General features: G+C 39.4%; 1 protein-coding gene across 4 annotated transcripts in view; it reads left to right on the top strand.

The window, feature by feature from the left end:
• LOC101843542 (sodium channel protein type 1 subunit alpha) overlaps positions 1–19,807 on the top strand; it is a 160,379-nt gene that overhangs the window by 45,552 nt on the left and 95,020 nt on the right. Inside the window, exon 1 of one of the 4 annotated variants that reach the window (XM_040745489.1) lies at positions 19,607–19,627. The exons of the other annotated variants lie outside the window; for them this stretch is intronic. The gene's annotated coding sequence lies outside the window, so the exon portion shown is untranslated. Of the gene's footprint in view, positions 1–19,606; positions 19,628–19,807 lie in introns of those variants that run through there. 4 annotated transcript variants of the gene reach the window in all.

Here is a 19,807-nt window from a genome sequence, read left to right as displayed (position 1 = left end):
AAAGGTGTGAGTCATCACTGCTTTAGTCTGTTTCTCTTTTAGACTGAATCAATCTCCTATAGCCCAGGGTGGCCTTGAACTAATAGAGATCCATCTGCCTCTGCTTCCTGAGTGCTTGGATTAAAGGTATATGCCCCCATTGCCCGGCTTCTATGGCTAACTAGTGGCTTAGCTCTGCACTCTGATCTTCAGGCAAGCTTTATTTGTTATAGCATGAACAAAATATCACATTTCACCTTTTCTGTCTAAAATTTTTAAAAAGGCTATATCTAATATAAGCAAAATACTACCATATTCATCTCCTTGTTTGTACCTTCTTGGGGGTCACTGATCAAATAAGCTTGTGAAATCATCATATAGATGTTTACATATTTCAATGTATTGTTGAGAAATTGAGGAATGACGACCTTTTGGGTGAGTCATTTTCCCCTTACTCTCATCCCTGTGTTTCAATACCACAGTTTTTACACCTGTTGGTTTTGATACATCTCTTGAAGTTTTATTTGAAGATTGCATGTTGAATATTTCAGTCATCTTTCTTTTTCTTTTTCTTTCTTTTTTTTTTGTTTCTGTTTCATTTTGAGACATGATCTCATGAAGAAGCCCAGGCTGGCCTCAAACTATGTAGCTGAATTTAAACTTGACCTCCTAATCTTCCTGCCTCTGCCTCCTCAGCTCTACAAATATGGTTAGGATCCACCATGCAGTGCAGAGCAGCTTACTTTGGAGGTGTCCATCGGCAGCTCCCCTCAGAGGGGAGAAATCAGAATGCTACAATAACACCAACATCAAATCATTCAAGATATAGACACACTCGTTATTTAGGGTAAACGAGGATGTAGCAAATGAAAGAGAAAAGGAAAGAGGCACAGAAAACTGAGTAGAGACGATGTGAGAGTAACTTAAGGAAAAAAGGAATCAATGTGGAGAAGAGTGCTATGGAGAAGAGCAAGAATGAGTAAGAAGTTATAAAAAAGAAAAAAATTCCAAGGTCAAATAATACAAGATAAAGTCAAAATACTGCTAAAAGTGTAGCAGACAGGAAATAGGAGACACTGGGGTAAAAACAAAAAAAAATCAAGGAAAATGCAAAATATTGTCCAAAAGTGAAAAATATGCATAAAACAAAGGTCTGATCTGTATTAAAGTACAGGACTCCTAATCATAACCATTCACCTCTGTAATGCCCTGGAAAGATAAAAGAGAACATTCCAAATAGAGGCACAAAACCACAAACTCACTGTGAACGTTTTGCCTTTTAGAATCATTCCCTTCCTCTCCAGAAATGCATAGTAGTTTTATTTTTATTGAGTCAATAACAATAATTATCTATTCTCCAAAAAAACACTCTCTTAGAAATATCAAACTGAAATAAATTACATCCTTTTACTAGGTTATTGTAATTTCTCCATCATTTATGAAAACCAATTGTCACTTTACATTTTTCACAATCTACACACGAAAATAAAGCATAACTGCAGGTCTGCTCATGAGGACTTAATATTTCAAATTACATTATGGAATAAAAGAGTTTTCTCTGCCTCTGTCACATCATGCTATCTGTCCTCACTTTGATCAAGTGGATTTTACTGTGTACCTTTAGAGTGTCAATGTGATTTTATAGGATACACATAGGATGGTAAAATTGTTCATTCTCATGAAACATATAAATTATCTATCAGCTCACATAGGGACTTGTTTGAAAAGACCAGTTAAAATGTATTTATTTTTTTAATCTAGACTATGACACGATTTTATTAACTATAGTCTTCAGGTTACACATTAGCTCCCACACTTGTTCATCCTACGTATCTACTATGTTTTATCTTTTGACTTACATCTCATTTCTTTTTCCCAAACTTGTCTGTTAATACAGCCTCTCCTGCCACATGATAATCATATAAGAAAAGAACCACTAAAACTAATTCAACTCATTCTCTTCCTTAAAATTAACAGTTCACAGCCAATCCCATGCTCTTCCTCTTCTTATCAAAACCAAGCCAATCAAACAAAAATCTCTCACATCCTCAATCAGATCAACCCACATTAGTCACGAGACAGGTTGAAGCAAAGAACACAGTTCTCACTTTTTGGTGGTTTGAATGAGATGTGTCTTCCACAATCTCAAACATTCGATACTTGGTCCCCACTTGGGGACCTCTGTTTGAGGAGATCTGGACTTCTTGAAGAAAAAGTTACTGGGATTTGGCTTCAAGTTTTTTAAAAAACTTATGCCACTCCCAGTTCATTCTCTCTGATTCCTACTTGTGGTTCAAGATGAGAGCTTCCAGTTGTTTCTTCATCTGCCAAGTTTTTCATTCCACCGTCACAGACTCTGATTCTCTGGAACCACACACTAGAATAAACTAGTTGTTCTGTAAGTTTTTCTTGGTCATGGTGGTTTGTCACAGCAACAGAAAAATAACTAATACACCACTCAAAGCAAGTAAGAGACTGTTTGTGTTGGAGCCAAATTTGAATAATTATGGCTTGCAAAAAAGGGTGCTAGGTTAAACCAATTCTGTGTTTCAATGTGGAAGCACTCTCATGAAGTTGTATAATAGCAAAACAAAGAAAGTCATGAATGGAGGAAATTTTAAAATACATTGGTGGATAGACCTGAGAAGCATACTACAGTCAGATAGAAAGGACTCAGATACCTGATAGCATCTTTCTTAGCCCTTCTTTGCTGGGCAAAAGTGGTTAGTTGAATTAATATGCTACAAAAGTTTTTTTTAATCCACTTACCAAGATGTTAGGACTGATGTAGAGATGGACAAGGAATGACTCTTTAGGGATAAAGATAGCAGGTGCAGAGATCCACAGCCAGACATTATACAAAGAGAGAGTCTAAATTAGAGGTCTCTATTGGGTCCCTTCTCTCAGAGCTCAGGGAACCCCTGAGAAAAGATTGTAGGAGTCAGAGTGCATGGAGAACACAAGGAGAATGTGGCCCACTGAATCAACTAAGCAGGGCTCACAGAGACTGAGAGAGCAGGAATGTGGCCTGCATGACTCTGCACCAGGTCCTCTGCATACATGTTATGACTGTTAGTTTGGTGTTTGGGGGAGACTCCTAACATTGGGAGCCAGTGTATCTCTCTTTTCCCTGCTCTTGGAACTGTTTTCATCCTGTTAGGTTGTCGTGTCTACTAGACTCCTTGATAGGAGAGTTTTTGCCTTGCTTTATTGTGTCTTATTTTTCCTGTTTGGCTGTGGTCTCTTTGATGCCTGTTCGTTTCTGAAGAGGAAACAGAGGAAGAATGGATCTGTGAAAGAGGGAAGGTTAGTAGGGGGGAGCTGGACAGAATGGAAACTGTGGTCAGGATGTGTTGTATGAGAGAAGGATCTACTTTCTTTTATTTTCATATATTTTTTATTTAACTTTTTATGCATATCACTTTCAGCTCCCTCACCTTCCCCTCCTCCCCCATCCCTCAGTCCTCCCAACCTATCACCCCCAATCCACCTCCCCTCCACTCCCAGAGAGGGAAAGGGCCTCCATGAGGGATTTTAAGGTTCTGTCACATCATCCCAGGAAGGGCCCAGGTTCTTCCTCGTGTGTCCAGGCTGAGAGAGCATCCCTCCACATGGTATGGGTTCCCAGAGTCCTTCTGTATGCCAGGAATAAATACTGCTCCACTCTCCCAGGTCCCACAGATTGCCAAGGCCTCCTCTCTGTCATCCAGGTTTTGTGGGAGGGTGTCTGCATCAGTCTCATGCTGGTCCCTCAGTCATCAGTCTGGGGGTCCATGTGTTCCCCCTTGTTTAGGTCAGCTGCCTCTGTGGGTTCGCCAGCCTGATCTTGATTACTTTGGTCATTACTCTTCTTTGCAACTGGGTTCTAGGAGTTCAATTCGGTTCACAGCTGTGGGTGTCTGCCTCTGCCTCCATCAACTATTAGATGAGATTTCTAGGATGGCATATAAGGTAGTCATCATTCTCATTATCATGGTAGGACATTTAAGGTAGCCTTAATGCCAGTTGGTGCCATTCTTGTAGATCTGTGAAGATCTCATTAGTGCCAGATATCTCCTCCAACTTATACTGGCTCCCTCTATTATGGTATCTCCCATCCTTTTCTCCTCTATTCTTACCCTGGCTCAACCTTCCTGCTCTCCCATGTCCTCCTCTCCAATCCTCTTTTCTCTCTCTTTTTCTCCTTTTACCCTCCCCTTTCCCCCTCCCCCAATCCAATTAGAAGATCGCATCCCCTAACCCTTCCTCGGGTTACCAGGCATATCTCTCTTAGGGTCCTCCCTGCAACCCAGACTCTCTGGCAATGGGGTTATGGGCTGGCAATGCCCTGCTCCTAGTCTAAAATCCATATATGAGTGAGTACATACCACGCTTGTCTTTTCGTAACTGGGTTTCCTCACTCAGGATGGTTTCTTCCAGTGCCATACATTTGACTGCAAATTTCAAGATTCCATTGTTTTTTACTCCATTGTGTAAATGTACCACATTTTCTCTATCCATTCTTCAGTTGAGGGGCATCTAGGTTGCTTCCAGGTTCTGGATATTACAAATAATGCTGCTATGAACATAGTGGAACCCTTATTGTGCGAATGTGCATCTTTTGGGTATATGCCTAAGAGTGGAATTGCTGGGTCTTGTGGTAGACTGAGTCCCATTTTCCTGAGGAATCTCCATACTGATTTCCAAAGTGGCTGCATGAATTGGCACTCTCACCAGCAGTGGAGGAGTGTACCCCTTTCTCCACATCCTCTCCAGCATAAACTGTCATTAGTGTTTTTTATTTTAGCCATTCTGATGGGAGTGAGATGATATCTCAGACTTGTTTTGATTTGCATTTCCCTGATGGCTAAAGATGTTGAGCACTTTCTCAAGTGTCTCTTGGCCATTTTGGACTCCTCTACTGAGAATTCTCTATTTAGTTCTGTACCCCATTTTTATGTATATTTTTATTTTTATTTTTAAATTTAAATTAGAAACAACGCTGCTTCACATGTCAATTCCAGGTCCCTCTCCGTTTCCCTCCCCTCCTATAATGCCCTCCCACCAACCCCCCCAATATCCCCTCATTTCCCCAGGGAGGGTGAGGCCCTCCATGGGGGTGTCCATAGTCTGTCATTTCATCAAGGGCAGGGTTTTTTAATTGGATCCGTTGGTGTTCTGGAGTCTTGCTTCTTGAGTTCTTTGTAAATTTTGGAGATCAGCCCTCTGTCAGATGTGGGGTTTGTGAATATGCTTTCCCATTCTGTGGACTGTTGTTTTGTCTTGTTGACTGTGTCCTTTGCCCTGCAGAAGCTCCTCAGTTTCAGGAGGTCCCATTTATTAATTGTCGATCTCAGTGTCTGTGCTACTAGTGTTATGTTCAGGAAGCAGTTTTCCTGTACCAATTCGTTCAAGGGTACTTCCCACTTTCTCCTCTAAGAGATTCAGTGTGGCTGGATTGATGTTGAGGTCTTTGATCCATTTGGACTTAAGTTTTGTGCATGGTGATAGATATGGATCTATCTGTTGTCTTTTACATGCCAGCATCCAGTTACTCCAGCACCATCTGTTGAAGATGCTTTCTTTTTTCCATTGTATAGTTTTAGCTTCTTTGTGAAAGATCAGGTATTCAAAGGTATGTGGGTTGATATCAGGATCTTTGATTCAAATCCTTTGGTCTACCTGTCTGCTTTTGTGCCAATACCAAGCTGTTTTTAGGACTACAGCTCTATAATAGAGCTTGAAGCCAGGGATGGTTATGCCTCCTGAGTTTCCTTTATTGTACAGGGTTGCCTTGGCTATCCTGGGTCTTTTGTTTTTCCATATGAAGCTAAGGATTGTCATTTCAAGGTCGGTGAAAAGTTGTACTGGTATTTTGATAGGGATTGCTTTCAATCTGTAGATTGCTTTTGGTAAGATTGCCATTTTTACTACATTGATCCTACCTATCCGAGAGCATGGGAGATATTTCCATTTTCTGGTATCTTCTTTAATTTCTTTTTTTAAGGACTCAAAGTTCTTGTTATACAGGTCTTTCACTTGTTTGCTTAGAGTTACCCCAAGATATTTTATGGTGTTTGTGGATATTGTAAATAGTGATGTTTCTCTGATTTCTTTCTCGTACCCTTTATTGTCTATATACAGTAGGGCTACTGATTTTTTTTAGTTAATTTTGTATCCTGCCACTTTGCTGAAGGTATTTATCAGCTGTAGGAGTTTCCTGGTAGAATTCTTTGGATCGCTTATGTAAACTATCATATCTGCAAATATTGAAAGTTTGACTTCTTCCTTTTCAATTCGTATTCCCTTGATCTCCTTTTGTTGTCTTATTGCTCTAGCTAAAACTTAAAGTACAATATCGAAGAGATATGGAGAGGGTGGACATCCTTGTCTTGTTCCTGATTTTAGAGGAATCACCTTTAGTTTCTCTCCATTTAGCTTGATTCTGGCTGTTGGTTTGCTGTATATTGCTTTTATTATTTTTAGGTATGTTCCTGTTATCCCTGACCTTTCCAAGACCTTTATCATGAAGGGGTTTTGGATTTTGTCAAATGCTTTTTCAGCATCTAGTGAGATGATCATGTGGTTTTTCTTTTTCTGTTTGTTTATATGGTGGATTACATTGATGGATTTTCATATGTTGAACCATCCCTGCATCCCTGGGATGAAGCCTACTTGATCATGGTTTATGATTTTTCTAATGTGTTCTTGGATTTGATTTGCCAGTATTTTATTGAATATTTTTGCATCAATGTTCATGAGGGAGATTGGTCTGTAATTCCCTGTCTTGGTTATATCTTTATGTGGTTTAGCTACTAATGTATTTGTAGCCTCGTAAAAAGAATTTGGCAGTGATCCTTCTGCTTCTATTGTGTGGAACAATTTGAAGAGTATTGGTATCAGCTATTCCTTGAATTTTTGGTAGAATTCTGCATTGAAACCATCTGACCCTGGGCTTTTCTTGGTTGGAAGACTTTTTATGGCTGCTTCTATTTCTTTAGGGGATATAGATCTATTTAAATTGTTTATCTCTTCTTGATTTAATTTTGGTAAGTAATATCTATCCAGAAAATCATCCATTTCCTTTAGATTCTCCAATTTAGTGGAGTACAGATTTTCAAAGTATGACCTGATGATTCTTTCGATTTCCCCAGTGTCTGTTGTTATGTCCCCTTTCTCATTTCTGATTTTGTTAATTAGCATGTTCTTTCCATGTCTTTTAGTTAGGTTTGATAAAGGTTTGTCTATGTTGTTGATTGTCTCAAAGAACCAACACTTTGTTTCATTGATTCTTTGTATTGTTTTCTTTGTTTCTACTTTATTGATTTCAGCTCTCAATTTGATTATTTGCTGGCGTCTACTCCTCCTCGGTGATTTTGCTTCTTTTTGTTCTAGAGCTTTCAGGTGTTCTGTTAATTCTCTAGTGTGGCAATTCTCCAGTTTCTTCATGTGGGCACTTAGTGCTATGAAATTTCCTCTTAGAACTGCTTTCAAAGTATCCCAAAGGTTTGGGTTTTTTGGATGCCTTCGTTTTCATTGAATTATAGGAAGTCTTTTATTTATTTATTTATCTATCTATTTATTTATTTACCCAGGGGTGATCCAATTGAGCATTGTTCAGTTTCCATGAGTTTGTGAGGTTTCTGCAATTTGTGTTGACGTTGAATTATAATTTTAAGCCGTGGTGGTCTGACAGGATACAGGGGGTTATTCCAATTTTTTTGTATCTGTTGTGGTTTGTTTTACTGTCAAGTATGTGGTCAATTTTAGAGAAGGTTCCATGTGGTGCTGAGAAGAAGATATATTTTTTTGTTTGGGTGGAATGTTCTATAGATGTCTGTTAAACCCAATTGGGTGATAATTTCTGTTAGTTCCATTGTCTCTTTGTTAAGTTTCTGCCTGGTGGACCTGTCCTGTTGTGAGAGTGGGTTGTTGAAGTCTCCCACTATAAGTGTATGGGGGGTTTAATGTGTGATCTGAGTTGTAGTAATGTTTCTTTTGTGAATGTGGGTACCTTTATATTTGGGGCATATATGTTCAGAATTGAGACTTCTTCCTGATGGATGTTTCCTATGATGAATATGAAGTGACCTTCTTCATCTCTTTTGATTAATTTTAGTTTGAAGTCTCTTTTGTTAGATATTAGGATAGCCACACCCACTTGCTTCTTATGTCCATTTGATTGGAAAGTCTTTTCCCAACCCTTAACTTTGAGGTAGCATCTGTCTTTGAAATTGAGGTGCGTTTTTTGTATGCAGCAGAAGGATGGATTCTATCTTTGTATCCATTCTGTTAGCCTGTGTCTTTTTATAGATGAGTTAAGACCATTGATATTCAGGGATATTAATGACCATTGATTGTTGATTCTTGTTTGCTTTGGATCTGTTTTTGGTGGTGGTTTTATGTGTGAGTTTTTCTCCTATTTCTGATTTCTGATAGAGTTAGATTATCTATTGCCCTTGTTATTTTGAGTGTAGTTAACTTCCTTGGGTCAGAGTTTTCCTTCTAGAACTTTCTGTAGGGTTGGATTTGTGGATACGTATTGCATAAATCTGGTTTTGTCATGGAATATCTTGTTTTCTCCATCTATAGTGATTGAGAGTTTTGCTGGGAATAGTAGTCTGGGCTGGAATCTGTGGTCTCTTAGTGTTTGTAGAACATCTATCCAGGACCTTCTGGCTTTCATAGTTTCCATGGAGAAGTCGGGTGTAATTCTGATAGGTTTGCCTTTATATGTTACTTAGACTTTACCTTTGCTGCTTTTAGTATTCCTTCTTTATTCTGTATGTTTGGCATTTTGATTATTATGTGGCGAGGGGACTTTTTTTGGTCCAGTCTATTAAGTGTTTGGTAAGTTTCTTGTAGTTTCATAGGCATATCCTTCTTCAGATTGGGAAAATTTTCTTCTATGATTTTGTTGAATATATTCTCTGCACCATTGAGCTGGGCTTCTACACCTTCTTCTATACCTATTGTTCTTAGACTTGGTCTTTTCAAGGTGTCCCATATTTCCTGGATATTTTGTGTTAAGGATTTGTTAGATTTAAGACTTTATTTTATCGATGAATCTATTTCCTCTAATTTATCTTAAGTGCACGAGATTCTGTCTTCCATCTCTTGTATTCTGTTAGTTATTCTTGCATCTGTAGTTCCTGATTATTTTTCAGCCTTTCAAATTCCAGCATTACCTCAGTTTGTGTTTTCTTATTGTCTCTGTTTCAGTTTTCAGGTCTTAAACTGTTTGAATTGTTTCCTTCATCTGTTTGATTGTTTTTTCTTGGGTTTCCTTGCTTTCTTTAAGAAATTTGTTGATTTCTTGCAATTTTTTTGGTTTGTGTTTTCTTCCATTTCTTTAAGGGATTTGTTCATATCCTCTTTGAGGGCCTCTATCAGTTTCAGGAGGTTGTTTTGAAGATCATTCTTTTCTGTTTCATCGTGTTGATATGTTCAGGTCTTTCTGCTGTAGAGTTTCTAGACCCTGGTGGTGTCATACTGGTTCCTCTGTTGTTGGCTGTGTTTTTATATTGCCTTCTTCCCATCCTTTCTTTCAGTGGGAGCTTATGGGGTCTCTTCCTCTCCTTAAGCACAGGGAAAGAACCAGAAGACACAGGTGTGGGCAGACTCAGAGCGATCCTTCCAGGAGGTGCAGGTCTTCTCTAGGTGCAAAAAACACCCAGGGAGATGGAGCCGGGGATGAACGGAGTTGGGGCTCAGAGCAGGACCCCCACAAACCTTAAGTACCAGGAAAGGACCGGAAGACACTGAAGACTGAGGTGTGGGTAGACTCAGGGTGGTCTTTTTGGGAGGGGCAGGTTGGATCTACTTTCAATAATTTTTTAAATGGCCCCAACCGAGACCACTTTCTGTCTTTCTGTAATTCTTAATTTATCTGAAATATTAAAATTTCATTCTGTAATTCTAGATGAACTGGTATGGATTTAAATAATTTATTTTTAGTTATATATTTAATTAATATAGTTGATTACCTCTGTGACCAGTCAATCAGTCAATCAATAGGTTCAATTATTAAAATTAATAAGTTGTAAGAACAAAATGTTTCATAAATACAGCTAACAGTACTAAGAAGTACTCCAACACATGATATTCTGCCTGGGAAATTAAATGTCAGTATAACTCTGTACTCAGAATTCACAAAATTATGAAATAAATTCATCAAAAAGCTAAAAAAAATGGCCCCAACAAAATATAACTTGGCTACCTAGATCAGCAACCTTGCAGATTCTCTGAAGTCATTAAAGTTTTAATCAGTCTAGCAGCCTGTGCACATGCAGCTTCTTTTCAGTAATTTTCTTTCACAGAAATGAGTTAGATATTGAGAAGTAATCTCTTTAAATCTCTTTGAATTAATTCACTATGATGCATGAGCAACACATATATGTTCTAGACTTAAGTGTCTTTTAAGTGGAAAATTCTATTAAACTGAACAGCTAATGTGAACTAACAGGATCTCAGACAATTTGAAGAGACATTATAGCAGAAGACTTTCTTCAGATGTAAGAATGGCAGACTTGTCAAATGAGAAAGACATTCAGCTAAACTTGAATATCAAATAAACAGTAATTAATATGTACTATCACTGTGTCTCAGTGTCCTGTTATGCATAATACTGAAGGACAAAATTATAGTGTATTTCAAATCCAAACTCAGTTATCTATTATTTAGGCAACCTGTTTGAGATTTCTTTAAAATTTATTACATTTATTTGTGTGTGGGGTGTGTGTTTGTGTGTGTGTTTGTGTGTGTGTGTGTGTGTGTGTGTGTGTGTGTGTGTGTGTTGTGCAGAGGCCAGAGGACAACTGGTAGAAACATGTTCTTTTCGTCATCATTGAACCCCAGGGCTGCAAATCAGACTTCGCAGCAAGTATCCTTCTTTACCCATCAAAGCCATCTTGTCAACCACCTATTAGTATTACCTAAGTCATTGTAACCATTCATATTCTCACCGACATAAAACTCACCTGGTATGTTCCAATCTCCTGTTGGGGAGTTGAGTACCAGATGAAGAACTGGTATTCCAGACTCATGGGATTATGCTTATTCCACCCAAGAACCTATCAAGAAAAGAGCAACAGTTTCTACCACATACACTCTTCCAGTCTCATTTCTGTAGTAGTTCCAAATCAAAACCAATAATGCCCTACCAAGCTCAGTAGCTTTAGTGAATTGCTGTTCTGTGATTGGAGCAACAGGTGGGCTTTTTGTTTTGTTTTGTTTTTCTAGACAAGGTTTCTCTGAGTAGCTTTGGAGCCTGTCCTGGCACTCACTCTGTAGACCAGGCTGGCCACAAACTCACAGAGATCCACCTGCCTCTGTAGGTGGGCTATTTTTGAGATTTAAGTAGAAGGAAAAGTAATGTGGGTGTAGACTTTTGTTGAATGTTATAGTAATATTTAAAATTTTACAAAGTTTCAAGAACACATGCAGTTATATTATGTCAACTGCCATCTGCTGTTGAACATAGCAAAAAAAATTTTCACAGTGAAGGAATGTTAGAAAACATATTGATAGAAAAAAGTCATGGATTAAAAACAATGTTTTCAGTAAAAATTTTTATTTTGGCAATACCATTTAACAGTTCTTCATAATTCAACCTTTGGGAAAAGGGCCAGAACTTCAAAAAGGGTCAGTTAAGACAAAAGAGTGACAGGCACATATTGAGCTTTATGTTCTTTTATCTGACATGCTTATGGTGTTGAGTTTAATGTACCAAAAATTCTTTTATTGAGATAAGCATTAAACTGTGCATCTATGTTAGGAAAATATCCTCTGTGAGATTTATGAACTCAGGTTACATGATGTTTACTCTGTTATTTTTAAATAAATGGGTAATAATTCAAGATAGTTTTACTGCTTCTTGTTCTTGCACACATACAAACACGTACAGAGACACACACAAACATACTGACTTTCGACATCAAAAGATGGTTTCCATGTTTAAAGTAAATGCTGCAATGTTTACCCTCCCCATGTTCTCTGGAACTTGACTACATGAATCCATTAAAATCAGCAACACCCAAATCCCAAAATGAATCAAAATCTTGGAGCCTATTTCATACAGAAGCTTGTGAAGATAATGTCTTGCTCTCAAGAATTCCCTCTATTATTATTTTCCACACCTCTCCCCAATGACCTATAAGATCATGCCCAGTGTCTTGTCCATTGCATATATTAGATGAATACTTTCAGAATGTACAAAATTGATTGGGCATAGTGTGTGTCATATATCAAGACAAGAATAGATTTGGCTCAGTGTCCCAGCTGCCGTGACAGATGTCCTGACATCTGGTGTGTGTCCTTTGTACAAAGTTACCAGTCATCCGCTGGTGAACACACAGAAAGCTAAGAACCCCCTAAGGGTGTCCACAAACCAGACCAGTATACCACGAAAGAAAGACATCAAACTGACTTTAAATTTCAGATTAAAAGCTAACAAGTACTATTTAAAATAAAAAAATTGACTAAAAGTTTGTATCATAAATGATAAACGCCATGTAGAGGAAATTAATATAATGAGTTTTAAAAATCAAGGCATTGTTTCATGACTTACTTCGTATAAGTTCTTTTGGCATACCCTAGGCTTAAATGAATGTTCATTGAACAGGAGTCTGTGGAATCAGAGATGGAATTGTTCAGGGTCCAGATTTTATACCTAGAATGTTTATCAATGTATTTACTGCAGCACACACAATGCTGGTCTCAGTTCTCCTTATGCAGAGAAGTTACTGTGTTGCTAGGTCATTCTGATGAGTGTGAGTGTGGAACATTTTCCAGGGTGTTTGATCTGTGTTTAATACTCCCTCTCAGCTCTTCTCAGCCTCCTCACCTCTGACATGGCTCTTCGCTGCTTCTCTCTAGTTGTCCCTTTGCTCTGTACCATACTCCTTCATGCATCAACTGTACCTTGGACACATTTGCATTGTGATGAAGCCATTCATAAGAAATATTAGAATAGGAAAGGCATCTTGAAGCATTTTATATCTTGTGTTGTCCAGGCAACATCCACAAGAATGAAAAGTGAAAGGTGAAAATCACACAATACTTAAAATAATTCTGATCTCTTAAGATCACTAATGCCTTGGTATACAGAAAAGATTCTGCCACCCAGTGTGTTTGTTGTCTCTCAGGTAAACAGTCTAATTGCAACATTGTCCCAGAAATGCTTTCATATGGACTGGGACTAGAACAATTTCCTCTAATGTATCCTGTTAACATGTTGGCTTCTTTTTACACCTGAGGGAATTATGCACAGTAAATTTGCTTTCTGTTTTTGTTTACTTCCATTATTGCTTCTCAGCAATAAAGAGAAAAATGCTAACTCTAGCAAAATTCTGAATTTCTGTGGGCTGCTAAGTACAGCTACATAATTCCCACATTCACCAGCACCATTGTCAATAATGACCTCCATTGCTGGAGACAGCAGCAAAAGCATGACGTTCTTACTGCCTATACCTTTGTGGGGTTTATAATAATGTGGTTTTCAAATAAAACTGAATGGATACCTCCCATTTCTACAGAAAGAGGGATGGGGATGAGAAAATGAGGGAACTGAGCTTGCTTGTGTTAAAAGTCTTCTTTTAGGAAGTGCACACTTAATTTCCAGTCGGTGTGCTACACCAGCCATGTTAGACTTCTGTGCCCATCAGCCCAGTCCTTTTTTGTTATCTCAAAATCTGAAGGATAAACATAGTGATGAACAATGACATTTCTAGCAAATATCTGTGGCTGAACCATTCTCTCACCACAATATGATTTCTTTGACCTTTTTAATGGAAGACTTCTTTACTAAAACACCTTTTTTTAAAAAAAAATGTATTGATTCTTTGTGGATTTCACATCATTCACCCCAATCCCATTCATCTCACCACTGCTTCATACACACCCTCTACCCTTGCAACCTCCCCATCCCCACATAAAATAAAATAATATTTAAAAGGAGAGAAAAATGTCTCATAGTGTGACATAGTGAGTCACATGACATACACGTTAGTCCGTACATCTTTATTTGCAAGTGTTCATTACAATGAGTCATTGGTCTGGTTCAAGTCCTCATTTAGACTCCTCCTGGATATGGTGGCATGAGTGAGTGAAAGATTCCCTCCCCACCTCACCCCTTTCCACTGTGGCGGGAGGGAGAACAGGCCTCAGAGACATGAGAATGACACTAACACTTCTTAACTCAAATAATTTGCCTATAGCCGGGCAGTGGTGGCGCACGCCTTTAATCCCAGCACTCGGGAGGCAGAGGCAGGCGGATCTCTGTGGGTTCGAGGCCGGGCTGGACCGATAGCCTCTGAAACAATACAGAGAAACCCTGTCTCGTAAAAACCAAAAAAAAAAATTTGCCTATAAATAGTGTCAATAAGTATTCTTTGCTGTATGTTTGCTTATGTGTTCCTGCAGGAAGTGTGTACATGTGCTTAGGCATATGTATGATCATGTGTGTGTGGACATGCATGCAGAGGGGTGTGTGTGTTTTTGTGTGTCTGTTCCTGTGCATGGGGAAACCAGAAAGAGATGGCATGTTGCTTTCTCTGCCACTCTCTACCTTATTTTTTGTGACAGGGTCTCTCACTGACCCTGAAATTCTTTTTTGGGGGGGATGAGGGTTTCTCTGTAGTTCTGGAGCCTCTGTCCTGGAATTCACTCTGTAGACCTCAAACTCACAGAGATCTACCTGTCTCTGTCTCCTGAGTGCTGTGATTAGAGGCATGTGCCACCACTGCCTGGCTCTACCCTGAAATTCTTGATTCTACTATACTGGCTGGCCAGGGAGCCCCATGATGCTCCTGTCTCTGCCTCTCTAGCACTGGGATTACAGGAACAGACTACTGAGCCCAGGTTTTTCATGGGTACTAGAGATCTGAACTCGTGTCCTCACTTTTGTGCGGCAAGCACTTTAGTAATTGAACTATCTCCTCAGCCTGTTCTTTTGGATTCCTGATATAAGCTAATTAGAATTCTTTGAAATAATTTTCCTGAATAGTGGTATGATTTTTCAGAAGATCCTGAATTCCAGTTTATGGAATGTCTTTGTACTGATTTCCGTAATTGCCCAATGATGGTATTCTTCACGCAGGACTATAGATGGAGCTTTTTATAATGCAGGTGATCTCAATCACAGACAACATTTGTGCCTGAGACACAAATATTCCAGACTGATTAAATCCTTTTAGCAGTCTAGTTTTTGGTCAGTGGTATACACCTGCACATTAGTAAGAACGCTGTGTCAAATGTCATTGATAAGCAGTACTTTCAGACTTGCTAAAGCCTATGTGATACCTCCTGACCTCCAGTCAATGCGTCTTCTTCTTTCAGGATCCATGTTAAGGAAGAAATACCTAGTCTTTGTTAGGGCTTCTATTGGTGTGAAGAACCACCATAACCATAGCAACTCTTTTTTTTCCCACTAACTTTATTTATTTTATTTTTTACATTCCAATCCCAGTTCCCCCTCCCTCCTTTTCTCCCACTCCCTCCACTCCTCCCTGCTCCATTCTGCTACACAGAGAGGGTAAGGCCTCCTTTAGGAAGTCTACTAAGTCTGTCCCATCATCTCATAAAGGAAGGACAAAGACACCTCTCCACCCCCATACCCCTGTGTCTAGGCTGGGCATGGTATCTCTCCATACAGAATGGGCTCTACTAAGTCTGTTTGTACATTAGTGTTATGCCTTGGATGAACTGGCAGTGGCCTCATATATTTTCATAGTCACACCATTATTACCTATATTAAGGGAGTCTAGTTTGGTCTTATACAGATTCCCCAGTTGTTAGACCTGACTCAGCGATATCTCACTAGCTTGGGTCAGATGTTTCTGTGGGTTTACCCATCATGGCCTTGACTCCTTTGTTCATATTTTCACTCCTCCCTCACTTTTTTATATCATTTTTATTTTAATTTTAAATAGCTTGTTTTACATGTCAATCCCAGTTCCCTCTCCCTCCCCTCCTCCCGCACTCCCCTTCCCCCCCCAGCCTCCCACCCTATTGCCAATTCCTTCCACATAGGGGATATCTAGAGTCTGTCATTTCACTCTGGGTAGGGTCCAGGCATTCCCCTAAGAGTCCAGGCTGAGAGAGCATCCCTCTTTGTGCTATGGGCACACGATGACTGTTTGTATTCCAGGGATAGACACTGATCCACTGCTCAAGTCCCCATAGGTTGCCCAGGCCTTCTCACTGACACTCACATTTGGGGGGGGGTCCAAATCACTCCCATGTTAGCCTCCCCGCTGTCAGTCTGGAGTCCAAGAGCTCTCCCCTGTTCAGATCAGCTGTCTCTGCTGGTTTTGCCAGCCCATTCTTTGCCAATTTGCTCATCACTCCTCTCTCTCTGCCACAGGGTTCCTTGGGTTCAGTTCAGTGTTTAACTGTGTGTTTGCCTCTGCTTCCATCAGTCACTGGATGAAAGCTCCCAGATGGTTATAGACATCAAGTTCATTATCAGGAATGGGCATTCGAGGTGGTCTCTCCACTATTGCTTAGCTTGCCAATTGGTGTTATCCCTTTAGATCACTAGAGGTAACTCTGGCGCCTGATCTGTCTTCTAACCTATGATTCCCTCATCCCCCTATTCTACCCCCACCCACTCAACTTCCTGTTCGCCCATGACCTACTCTCTCTTTCTCTTCTCCCCCTCTCTTCTTCCCAGCTCCCACTCCCCCTCACCCCTCACCGTGTTCCCCATCCATTCAGAGGATCTTGTCTCAATCCTCTTCTCTTGGGTACTATGCATATATGCATATCTTTTAGGTTCTTTCCTGTTTCCCAGACTCTCTATCAGTGGAAGTGCAGACTGGCACTATTCTGATCCATGACTAGAAACCATGTATGAGTGAGTACATACCATGTTTGTCTTTTTGCGACTGGGTTACCTCACTCAGGATGGCTTCCTCCAGTGCCATCCATTTACCTGAGAATTTCAAGATTCCATTGTTTTTTCTGCTGAGTAATACTCCATTGTGTAAATGTACCACATTTTCTCCACCCACTCTTCAGTTGAGGGGCATCTAGGTTGCTTCCAGGTTCTGGCTATTACAAATAATGCTGCTATGAACATAGTGGAGCAGATGCCCTTGTTGTATGAATTTGCCTCATTTGGATATATGCCCAAGAGTGCAATTCCGGGGCCTGCGGTAGATTAATTCCCATTTTCCTGAGTAATCTCCACACTGATTTCCAAAGAGGCTGTAAGAGTTGGCACTCCCACCAGCAGTGGAGTAGAGTCCCCCTCTCTCCACATCCTCTTCAGCATAAATTGTCTTCAGTGTTTTTGATTTTAGCCATTCTGACAGGAGTAAGATGGTATCTCAGAGTTGTTTTGATTTGCATTTCCCTGATGGCTAAGGATGTTGAGCATTTTCTTAAGTGTCTCTTGGCCATTTTAGCTTCCTCTGTTGAGAATTCTCTATTTAGATCTGTAACCCACCTTTTAATTGGATCCTTTGGTGTTTTGGAGACTTGTTTCTTGAGTTCTTTGTAAATTTTGGAGATTAGCCCTCTGTCAGATGTGGGGTTAGTGAATATCTTTTCCCATTCTGTGGCCTGCCTTTTTGTTTTGCTGACTGTGTCCTTTGCCTTACAGAAGTTTTTTAGTTTCAGGAGGTCCCATTTGTTAATTGTCGATCTCAGTGTTTGCGCCACTGGTGTTATGTTTAGGAAGTGGTCTCCTGTACCAACTCGTTGAAGAGTATCTCCCACTTTCTCTTCTAAAAGTTTCAGTGTGGCTGGATTTATGTTGAGATCTTTGATCCATTTGGACTTAAGTTTTGTACAAGGCGATAAACATGGATTTATCTGCAGTCTTCTGCATTCCAGTACCCAGTTATGCCAGCACCATTTGTTGAAGATGCTTTCTTTTTTTCCATTGTACAGTTTTAGCTTCTTTGTCAAAAATCAAGTGTTCATAGGTATGTGGGTTAAAATTAGGGTTTTCAATTCGGTTCCATTGGTCTACCTGCCTATTTTTGTGCCAATACCAAGCTGTTTTCAGGACTATAGCTCTATAATAGAGCTTGAAGTCAGGTATGGTGATGCCTCCTGAAGTTCCTTTATTGTATAGGGTTGTTTTGGCTATCCTGGGCCTTTTGTTTTTCCATATAAAGTTGATTAATGTTTTTTCCAGGTCCTTGAAGAATTGTGAAGGAATTTTGATAGGGATTGCATTGAATCTGTAGACTCCTTTTGGCAAGATTGCCATTTTTATTATGTTGATCCTACCAATCCAAGAGCATGGGAGATCTTTCCATTTTCTGGTATTCTCTTTGATTTCTTTCTTTAAAGACACAAAGTTCTTGATATACAGGTCTTTCACTTCCTTGGTTAACATTATCCCCAGATATTTGATGTTGTTTTTGGCTATTGTAAAGGGTGATGTTTCTCTGATTTCTTTCTCAGTCACTTCATCATCTGTATATAATAGGGCCACTGATTTTTTTTGAGTTTACCTTGTATCCTGCCACATTGCTAAAGGTGTTTATCAGCTCTAGGAGTAACCTTGCGGAGTTTTTTGGGCCACGTATGTAAACTATCATATCATCTGCAAATAGTGAAAGTTTGACTTCTTCTTTCCCTATTTGTATCCCCTTTATCTCCTTTTGTTGTCTTATTGCTGTAGCTAGAACTTCAAGTACAATATTGAAGAGATATGGAGAGAGTGGACAGCCTTGTCTTGTTCCTGATTTTAGAGGAATTGCTTTGAGTTTCTCTCCATTTAGTTTGATGTTAGCTGTTGGTTTACTGTATATTGCTTTTATTATATTCAGGTATGTTCCTGTTATCCCTGATCTCTCTAGGACCTTTATCATGAAGGGGTGCTGGATTTTGTCAAAGGCTTTTTCAACATCTAGTGAGATGATCATGTGGTTTTTCTTTCGCAGTTTGTTTATATGGTGGATTACATTGATAGATTTTCTAATGTTGAACCATCCCTGCATCCCTGGGATGAAACCTACTTGATCATGGTGGATGATTTTTCTGATGTATTCTTGAATCCGGTTTGCGAGTATTTTATTGAGTATTTTTGCATCGATGTTCATGAGGGAAATTGGTCTATAGTTCTCTTTCTTAGTTGTGTCTTTGTGTGGCTTGGGTATCAAGGTAATTGTAGCCTCGTAAAAAGAGTTTGGCAGTGAGCTTCCTGCTTCTATTTTGTGGAATACTTTGAGGAGTATTGGAATTAGCTCTTCTTTGAATTTCTGGTAGAATTCCGCACTAAAGCCATCTGGGCCTGGGCTTTTTTTGTTTGGGAGAATTTTGATGACTGCTTCTATTTCATTAGGGGTTATAGGTCTGTTTAGATTGTTTATCTGTTCTTGATTTAGTTTTGGCAAGTGATATATATCCAGGAAATTATCCATTTCCTTTATATTTTCAAATTTTGTGGAGTACAGATTTTCAAAGTATGCCCTGATGATTATCTGGATTTCCTCAGAGTCCGTTGTTATGTCCCCGTTTTCATTCCTGATTTTGTTAATCAGCATGCTCTCTCTCTGTCTTTTGGTTAGTTTGGACAGAGGTTTGTCTATTTTGTTGATTTTCTCAAAGAACCAACTCTTTGTTTCATTGATTCTTCTCAGTGTTTTCCTGGTTTCTACTTGATTGATTTCCTCCCTCAATTTGATTATTTCCTGGCGTCTGCTCTTCCTGGGTGAGTTTGCTTCTTTTTGTTCTAGAACATTCAGCTGTGCTATTAATTCTCTAGTATGACTGTTCTCCAGTTTTTTCATTTGGGCACTTAGTGCTATAAACTTTCCTCTCAGCACTGCTTTCAAAGTGTCCCATAAGTTTGTGTATGTTGTGTCTTCATTCTCATTGAAATCCAGGAAGT

Source organism: Mesocricetus auratus, unplaced genomic scaffold, assembly GCF_017639785.1.
Source record: "Mesocricetus auratus isolate SY011 unplaced genomic scaffold, BCM_Maur_2.0 Super-Scaffold_100004, whole genome shotgun sequence".
Lineage (NCBI taxonomy): Eukaryota > Metazoa > Chordata > Mammalia > Rodentia > Cricetidae > Mesocricetus > Mesocricetus auratus.
This window is presented reverse-complemented; position numbering and strand designations above follow the sequence as displayed.